This window comes from Oncorhynchus keta, chromosome 16 (assembly GCF_023373465.1).
Source record: "Oncorhynchus keta strain PuntledgeMale-10-30-2019 chromosome 16, Oket_V2, whole genome shotgun sequence".
In the NCBI taxonomy this organism is placed as follows: Eukaryota; Metazoa; Chordata; class Actinopteri; order Salmoniformes; family Salmonidae; genus Oncorhynchus; species Oncorhynchus keta.
The window spans coordinates 5,962,773-5,972,980 of NC_068436.1; the positions used below are offsets into that span (position 1 = coordinate 5,962,773).

A 10,208-nucleotide genomic window follows, 5' to 3' on the forward strand; every position below is an offset into this window, starting at 1 on the left:
TGGGTATGATAAGAATCAGCATGTTTGATTGATCAAAGGGGTTATGTCCACATGCCAAGCGAGAGCTTAAAACACATCAGTTTTCACTATCTGAGCGCATGAATCACTACATTGGCTAGGGTTGAATATAGTCATCATATAGGCCAGGCTACACATATTCATATACAGCATCCATAGTGAAAGGATCGACGCAGGAGATGAGAAGCATGTACAGGGAGTGACATTTTAATAGCTGACGGACATGAAACAGAACAGGAACAACGTCTGGACAGGAACACATAACAACAATTAATGCGGACACAGGGAACACCACCGAGGAACAGACAGATATACATGGGCAATCTACCACGTGAAGGAGTCCAGGTGAGTCTAATGAGCGCTGCTGCACGTAATGATGGTGACAGGCGCATGTAAAGACTGGTAGCCTGGTGCCCTCACTTGAAATTAACTGCCCCGTGGCTGAGGGACCTGAGATAGAAGGGAGTTCTGTGTGGCCATCTGAACTCGGATTCTCCCATCTGCTACCGGGGGAAACTGGTTTAAAAAGGGCTTTGTTCAATGGGTGGTTCTAATCCAGAATGCAGATTGTTTAAAACCGCATTCCAGGTGGTGTCTATTCGACAAGTTCCAACCGGCTAAATCTATGAAGTTAAAATGCCAATTTACTCTGTTCCATCTGATTGTGCAATCCACTGTCTCATCAACCAAGCCATGTAGATTATGAACTTGATCCCCACTATAAAAAGCATCTAGACATTATCTCGCATTTCTTTCAGACTAACATTTAGTTATAAACAGCAGAGATTTGTGTAAACCTTGCTGTCTGTCTCTGCGACATTTGCAACATTGTTTCAATATTAAAATTCAATCTCCAGCTGTCCCCTAGTAATGAATTGGTTGGGAGTCGAGACAAGACAGACAGGCAGGCAGAGTTTCTCAGCCAATCAAAATCATGAATCATCTGGCATAATTTTTATGGATACATACATAAATGTAGATTGAAAGAGAGCTAGTTTGCAGTCTTTCCATCTTCAGTTTGAAGTGATTGTGTTAGCTGTTGTTTTGTTGTATAGCTCCTCTGAACAACAGTGTCCTGACGAGAGAGCACATTTTCTATACCAGGCGAAATCGCGCCTTATTAGCTCATTGTTATGGATATATGCAAAAACAGATTCACTGGAAAACAGAGTAAACAAATGCAAATTCAGCACTGTTGTTATTCTGGCTGCACTGTTAGATCTGACTGTAAGTGAGCTGTTGTTGGCTAGCTAGAAACCAAGGGATAAAAACGTTGCCAGCCAGTATGGCAATGGAACATTTAGAAAGAACGACTGGGTTATGTCCATAGATACAGAACAAAAAGACTGAACTCGGTCGTGTCTCCGGCCAACGAACAGAGAATGAACGACCAGCCAGCTTGAGTAGCAACCCTAGATTTGTGTCGGGACTATATCTTGTGGAAGGATGAAATAGTATGAATAAATTAATCAAAATAATGTTTTCTAATGAAAATATATCAATCATTATTTGAATATCTTGGTAAACCGTTGTATTAAAGTGATAATGCCCTTGAAGCCAGTTGTTGGAGGATATACTGGCACAGTTTGCCAGCCTTCAGCTTCGTCTCAGGCCTGACAACACCCGTGCCGATATATCCTCCGAACACCGGTTTCGAGGGCATTATCACTTAATTATTCTACACATGATCAGAGAGGGAAACATTAACCCCTTACCAAAAGAGCAACTTCTATCTACAAATATATATTATTGTGCAGACATTCCCTTACTTATTTTTTACACAATGAAACCTCTTGCATAGAGTTGTTAAGAGTCATTTCAGGGGTTGGGCAGCCTACAATATCTATTCAGTTATCACAAGTAATATTTTCATTGGAACATTGAACAATAACAAGATAGAACGAGACAAAGATATCATTCATTTACACCTACTATTTTCAAAATGTACGTCCCCTGCCTTTTGCAGTATGTCTTCCAGCTGTTTGTTTCCAAAAGATAACAGTCACTTGATGGTTAACTCATGCCCCAGACATCTGATGACGTTGGTCCCCTCCACAAAAGAGCGGCAGGGGAACCAACCTTTTCCACCACATTCATCTAACAGGGAAGACACAGAGAGCTTGGCATTGGTAACATACATGCATACTCTATATATCGATTATCAAATGTTGCATACTACATTACAGGTAACACTAAACAACATTACATTTTGTCTGTAATCTATTGATGTGACTAAACGTATCTGTAATCAACTGACTGGACTAAATGTATCTGTAATCTATTGATGTGACTTAATGCATCTGTAATCTATTGATGTAACTCAATGTATCTGTAATCTATTGATGTAACTCAATGTATCTGTAATATATTGATGGGACTAAATGTATCTGCTGTTTGCTATTTTTGAGAAAGGAAATCACTTTAAACATAAACTTTGTAAATGTAGAATTGAAGATGTCTTTAACCTTCAGAACTAGATCTGGTTGGCTCCTCCGACCCTCCTGTGGTCCAGTTGTGTTTTCACATATGAACAATTAAAAGAACATGGTGCAGAATGATAGGACAAGTTTAAGCACCCACCTAATGATTATTAGTATTATTATTGTTATCATGGGTATTTATGGAAAATGTGCTTAGGAAATGTTGTGGAAATTCTACTGAGAGAGACTTGGACAATTATTCAAACAATCAATCTCTATTTAACATCGATTACTTATTGCAATAATGAAGCTGTCAAACCCACACTCTTGAGCTTAACTGATAATGAAATGCTGGGTAGGCCACCAAAGAGATGACAGCGTCCCATCATATTGTCTTTAATTCAATGTAGAATTGAAGACGTCTTTAACCTCCAGAACTAGATGCTGGAGACAGGAAGCAGGTACAGGGAGAACATGTTATAAAATACGGACATGAAACAGGACAGGAACAGCGTCTGAACAGGTGACAAAATAACGACATCAATGCTGACACAAGATGAAACAGAGGACACAGACAGATAAAGGGGAGGCAATCAAATAATGATGGAGTTCAGGTGGGTCCAATGAGGCACAGGTGCGCGTGACGAAGGTGACAGGTGTGCGTCATGATAGGCAGTCTGGCGCCTTCGAGCGCCAGAGAGGGAGAGCAGGAGCCTGGCGAACCGGCTGAGGCGTGGGAGCCTGATGATCCGGTTGAGGCGTGAAAGCCTGATGATCCCGCTGAGATGTGGGAGCCTGACGAACCGGCTGAGGCGCGGGAGCCTGATGGCTGGTTGAAGCATGACGTGGAGCGGGAGCAGGCGTGACACATACCACATCTTGTTTATGGAATGCCAGGAGTAGTCATTGTCAGCTCAAGCTATCTCTCGCAAAACCCATTTGCTTGACCATACGCACAGACTAACTGCAGGAAGCGCGAGTGAAAATCCCTATACAGTAACACAACATTAATAGAAAATAAATATCTTACTATATGTTAAGTATTAATACCAAACAAATCAGGTAAATGCTTAATTTTTCTCTCACAGAAAACGAGAAACACAGGAACCACATTGTCTGTCTTTTAATCGGTTTTACAATAATACTTTACCTGCAAAGGAAAGGTCAAATTCTCTGTGACGACCTGTTGCCCACCACTTTTGTTCTCCATTTTTCTTCAAGATGAGGACAACAGCCTCCAACCCCAGATCCTTGAAATCAGACAACTTAATAAGAATAAAATGTATTAAACTACATACGGAGGAACCAAACATTTAATGCATTTGATAATAGTCAATTCTACACTTTTTATACTGAAAACAAATGATCAATTACATTTTCTGTAACACATAATTCTGTCTAATGTCATCTCTGAACCTATTTTAACCCCTTTTCTTCTTTCAGACTTCTTATCTTACTATGTGAGGTTCTAAAACAGTAGCACTTTATTTAAACCCACACTTATCGGGTACTAATTTGCCACTTTTAAGTAAGGGCAAATAGCTGCAAGGTCGCTGGTTCAAACGACTGGAGGGTTGCTGAAATCTAATTGAAGTAATATCTAATAAGGTTCCAATAAACCTATTATGAAACACTTGCAAACTACAAATTAGTGCCTAAAAAGTGTGGGCTACAATATAGTGCAAGGCTGCCATCCTACTCTGACCTGGGCATCAACTCTTCTTGCCATAACGTCTTCAGTCATCTATCCTTTATCTCTTGAATCCCTGAGCTCCTCAGTCATCTTCTGGAATGTCCTCCTCTCCATCTCACCTAAACTCCCCCACCTGCCACTGAGGCTTGTCTGGTCACCCGAGATGACAATATTGTATACTGATGTCAACTAAAACAGAGGATATTGTCGCGGTGAAATTGTCGTGAGCTATTGACTTACTTGAACAGGATCACCTTCAAACTGCTCATGCGCACCTACAAAGCACTCAATGGATTTGCGCCCTCATACATTACTGACCTTCTGCACCCCTACATTCCCACCAGCTCACTGCACTCCTCTAACAATGGCCTCCTCATCATCCCTTGCACCAGACACCGCTCAGTAGGAGACAGCCCCCAAAAATAGCACACAAAAAGGTTTAAAACTGGCACGAATCTCCGGTTTATTGTCCCGATGCGGTGGTACAAGACAAGCGTAGCTTAACCTATTTCTAAATATTTTGGAAAACAAATTGCTTTATGATGTAATGATGAGTACATGTGAAATAAACAATTCACTTTAAAATTGTTCTCTAATTAAACATTATGGAATACCCAAGTCGACTTTATATTGGTTTGACATGCGTCACCTAACTGTGATTGCGCCCAGGTGTGTCTCGTTATTGGTTGTTGGGGTTTTCCCTATATATTGACAGTATTCCCCTGTGGCTAGAAGATTCCCATTATTTGTTAAGGTTGGAGTGCCTTGAGAGGACACGAAGAAGTGAAGGTGACCTACAGTGGTTCTTCCTATAAAAGTTGCGCCATACAGAATTCTATGACACATTAATTGTCAGCCTTTGTTGCCATTAATGCCAGTTATTGCTAGTTTGACCACCAGAGGGCATCTTTGAGAAGCATATTACTTTTTTGATATTGGCTGTACTAGACCTTTTTTGTAAGAACTTAGTATATGGGATTGATTTAAATTTGAGCTGTCAGGACTTCTACCGAAGGTAACTCCTCTCCTTGTTCGGGCGCCGGTCGGTATCGCCGGTCTACTAGCCACCACCGATCCCTTTTTCCTTTTCTGTTTGTTTTGTCTTTGGTTCTTTTTCACACCTGGTTTCATTTGCATTAATTTCTGTGTGTATAAGGGCAACCTGCTGCCTGCCCAAGTTTGTGCGGGATTAGTCTTTTACCGTTATTTACCGTTATTTGTTTTCACGGTTATGTAAGTGTATATAGTGTCGGAACTGTGTTTGTTCCTCCGTGCGTTTGCGCGGGTTTTCTGTTAAGAGGGCGTTGTTATTTTCGATGGTGCATTTTCAGTGTTGGTGGACTGTTTTATTAAAAAACGCTTCTCAGACATCCCTGCTCTCCTGTGCCTGACCCCTACACCTATCACCTAGACGCACCTTATCACATTAGTTTAATTAATCTGATTAATATTAGGGTGTTTCTATTCCAAAAAGATCTAAACCTCAGGGTTTCGTTTGGAAAATATGGCGCTGTACAACGTGACTGTTTCCACACCCTAATTGTAGGCTAAACAATACCCAAATGGAGATTCAATGAAAATAAAAAATCTAATTGATTTATCAAGACCAGTCCCCATACTTGTCTCAGAGCAGCGCGAAACAGTGCTGAAATAGTTGACCACACCGGACAGGTTATATACCATCAGTATATAGCAGATCGCCGATTGTCCATACTTTGATTATGCTGTAACAACATACTGTAGCACCATGACCAGGATCTCTATTAATTTAAGTGAGCAGATTAAGGCTTTCAGGAGGAACGGAACATTTACTGGAGACAATTAAAAAATACTGTTAGACTTGGGGATTTTGGTCATGGACAGCGCTATTCAGAAGACAGTTGAAGAGACTTGCATGGAATTATGTAAAGGCTCGGTAAGACATTTTCTATATATATATATTTTTTTCAGAACACTAACCATGTGTGTTCTCTTGTTGTATACTATTCTGTATTTTCTACCCAATGATTCGTCTGACAAACAAAGAATTTTGCGTCCTGCAGGTCCAGGCATAGATCAAAGCTGGCGAGACATTCAATGATGCCATCTCCACAGACAAATCTGGAAAAATGGCTGTGTTTTTCTGTGACTTGGCTCTGACCTAAGAGACAATTACTGTACCTGGCATCCAGGTCAGCTTTGTTTCTCTTAGAATAAAAACCTTTGTGTAACAACAGTTTTAGTCAGTAATATGCTTACAATCCAGTTACAGCTTGTTCTGCTCAAGTAGAAACGAAAAAATACGTACATTTTTTTAATTGTTTATTTAGTGGCACCACAAATGTGAATACATATTTCCAAACAATTTACAAAACAAAACACAATTACAAACCGAACCTTTATTTAACTAGGCAAGTCAGTTACGAACAAATTCTTATTTACAATGACGGCCTACACCGGCAAAACCCAGATGACGCTGGGCCTGTTGTGCACCTCCCTATGGGACTCCCAATCACAGCCGGATGTGATACACATTAGTGCATGTTTGCAACAACCATCCCGGTTTAGGGACACCGATCCTATAGAGGTTAAAGAAACAAGGTTCATGAAATCAATAATTTGCTAGTAACAGATGACATTCATATTCTGACAATCTCTGAAACTCACTTAGATAATACCTTTGATGATACAGTGGTAGCAATACATGGTTATACTATCTACAGATAAGACAGAAATACCAAAGGTGGAGGTGTGGATGTTTACTTTCAGAACCACATTCCTGTGAAGCTTATAAAGGATCTCATGTTAAATACTGTTGAAGTAATATGGCTACAGGTTCAGCTGCCTCACCTAAAGCCCATTCTGGTGAGAAGCTGCTATAGACCACCAAGTGCTAGCAGTCAGTATATGGATAACATGTGAAATGCTTGATAATGTATGTGATATTAATAAAGAGGTATATTTTCTGGGTGATTTAAATATTGACTGCTTTCATCAGTATGCCCACTCAAGAGAAAGCTTCAAACTGTAACTAGTGCCTGCAACCTATTTCAGGTTATCAACCAACTTACCAGGGTAGTTTCAAACAGCACAGGAATAAAATCATCAACGTGTATTGATAATATATTTACCCAATGCTGCAGAAATGTGTTTGAAAGCAGTATCCAAATCCATCGGATGTAGTGATCACAATAAAATAGCCACACTAAGGAAAACCAAAGTGCCAAAGCCTGGGTATAATATAGTGTATAAGAGGTGATAAGAGTGATTCCTGTTGTAGCAATTATTCTAACCAAAGGAGAGAGACTTTTAGATTTCTTCAAAACAATCCAACTTTATTATTCATTATTGCAATAACGGAGCTGGTCAGCAAATCACCCGGAGGTGATCGCTGAGATCCCAACGAGCAACGTTGGGTTACAACCTTTACAGACAAAGCACATCCTTCTCAGTACGTGACAAACAACAGATGTGTAGAATTGTACAAATGTACATTGTGCTCTCAAGCAACAGACAGCAAGATTTATATGGCCCCGGGTGTCTGTACCAAAGGTCATTTACTGCTTGTTTTGACAGGGTTATGTTCTCCATTTAGAGTAGCACTCCTTAACAAACAGATGCTAACACAACATGGGACACTGGGTCCTCCTCACAATTTTCAAAGTCCAATGTTCATCTGCATGTGGGAGAGAAACTGGAGGGAGGAGACACCTGGCCCTGGCATCATAAATCAATTGCCAGCCCAAGCCCCAGAGGCCAACTCAGTTCACACAGATGACAGAGTACTGAGCGAACCTTATTTGATGCATAACAGTATTTAAAACATAATCTTGTAATTTTTCTATCATATTCCTATGTTGTTGATGTAAAGAATATTTGTTGGTCCGTGGTGTGTAATGAGGAGCAACCAGACGCTGCACTTGACACATTTATGAAATTGCTTATCCCAGTTACTAATAAGCATGCACCCATTAATAAAATGACTGTAAAAACAGTTAAATCCCCTTGGATTGATGAGTAATTGAATGGTTGAATGGTTGAGGGGGATGTGGCAAAATGAATGGCAAATAAGTCTGGCTGCACAACCGATTGGCAAACGTACTGCAAATTGAGTCATCATCATAAAAAGAAGAATAAACTACACTATGAAAAAAAGACAAATGACATGAAAGAATGATAGTAAAAAGCCTTGGAGCATCTTAAATGAAATTTTGGGCAAAAAGGCAAACTCCGCTCCATTATTAATTGAATCAGATGTCTCATTCATCACAAAACCCACTGATACTTACTACTTGAATATTTTTTTCATTGGCAAGATTAGCAAATGTAGGCATGACACGCCAGCAACAAATGCTGACACTACACATCCAAGTACATACAAGCATTGTCATTTTGAATTCCATAAAGTAAGTTTGGAAGGTGAAAAAAATGATTGTTGTCTATCAATAATGGCAACTGCGGTCTGACAACTTGGATGGAAAATGACTGAGGATAATAGCGGACGATATTGCCACTCCTATATACAGTATATACCCCACAAGACATGCCACCAGAGGTTTCTTCACAGTCCCCAAGTCCAGAACAGACTATGGGAGTCACACAGTACTACATAGAGCCATGACTACATGGAACTCTATTCCACATCAAGTAACTCATGCAAGCAGTAAAGTTTGATTTAAAAAACAGATAAAAATATGCCTAATGGAACAGAGGGACTGTGAAGCAACAACAAAAAAAGACACATGCACACAAACACAGGATAACATACGCACTGTACACACACGTACACATGGGATTTTTTGAAATAGATATGTGGTAGTAGAGTAGGGGCCTGAGGGGACACACTTGATATGTTGTCAAATCTGTTATGAATGTATTGTAATGTTCTAAAAATTTATAACTGCATTAATTTTGCTGGACCCCATGAAGAGTAGCTGCTGCCCTGGCAGTAACTAATGGGTATACATAATAAATAAAGATACAAATTCTCTCATGTGTCAGAGGGAGAACAAATAACCTGTTGAGCTCAGCCTGTTAGTACAGTTTGTCCTCTTTCAGGTCAAGTTTTGTGACTGTGTGTCATGAAAACGGCACCAAAAATAAAAAGTTTGACTCAAAGGTTTGCATTCAGCATTCCATGTACGTATGTGGCATTGAAAGTATGACTCATGTCTCAAATACTGAGTTGATTCTGTATATATTATATATTATATATTATAGTACCGGTACTCTCTCTAGAGGGGATTAATGAAAAATACAAACCACACAGTGTGGTTGCTTTAAAATAATTACAAGATTTGAAAAGGGTGGCATGCTGCTCACCATTTTCAGCCTTCTATGAAATGTATTGTGATTACCGGCTTGAATGTGCATTTAGGACAGTTGAACGCAAGCCATTTCAATCCACATATTGAAATTATGTTCAGATCCATTTAATAGATAGGAGTTTGTATATTGTGTTACTAGGCCTTCCGATAAACTGTGATTTTAGTTGAGAGTTTACAAAAAATATCTTTACAAAATTGGATCAGGAGATTCTAGTGTTAAGTAGCCTTGGCTTTTTGCCCATGGAACTTTGGGGAGTGGTTAGGATACATTTTGACTCCGCAAATAGGGAACTTGACAGGCTAAAAGGGAAACAGTTGCTATAGAATTGTAACTCCATAGCAGCCTAGCCTACTATCACTTCACAAAACGTTTAATTGATTCACAAATAGGTAAGTTGTTCATTTAAATTATTTATTTGGCATCAATGTACAATTGTAAACCTGTCTTCTGGATAACGATGAACATAATGAAGTAAACTGGTAGGCTAAAGAATGGCTTGGTTGTTTTATTAGACGAGTTGGACAAGACGTTCAAGGTTTGCTCAAAAGACAATATCTTGCAATGATGCTTGACTGATTTAATACAACAAATCAAATCAAACTCAAATCAAATGTTATTAGCCACATGCGCCGAATAAAACCGATGTCGACCTTACAGTGAAATGCTTACATACGAGCCCCTAATCAACAGTGCAATTTCAAAAAATACAGATAAGAATAAGAGATAAAAGTAATAAGGAATTTAAGAGGAGCAGTAAAATATATATATAT

The 10,208-nt window shown here is 39.4% G+C and overlaps 1 long non-coding RNA gene across 2 annotated transcripts; it reads right to left on the reverse strand.

The window, feature by feature from the left end:
* Nucleotides 1–220: 220 nt before the first annotated feature.
* LOC118395417 (uncharacterized) lies at nt 221–4,703 on the reverse strand. Of its 2 annotated transcripts, none has more exons than XR_004827960.2 (4): nt 4,372–4,703; nt 3,589–3,688; nt 2,484–3,427; nt 221–2,115 (listed from the first exon to the last, which is right to left on the reverse strand). It is a non-coding gene; the product is annotated as an uncharacterized LOC118395417 (long non-coding RNA). The 2 variants fall into 2 exon arrangements; XR_004827959.2 differs by having other exon boundaries at nt 3,589–3,703.
* Between the last annotated feature and the right edge of the window lie 5,505 nt (nt 4,704–10,208).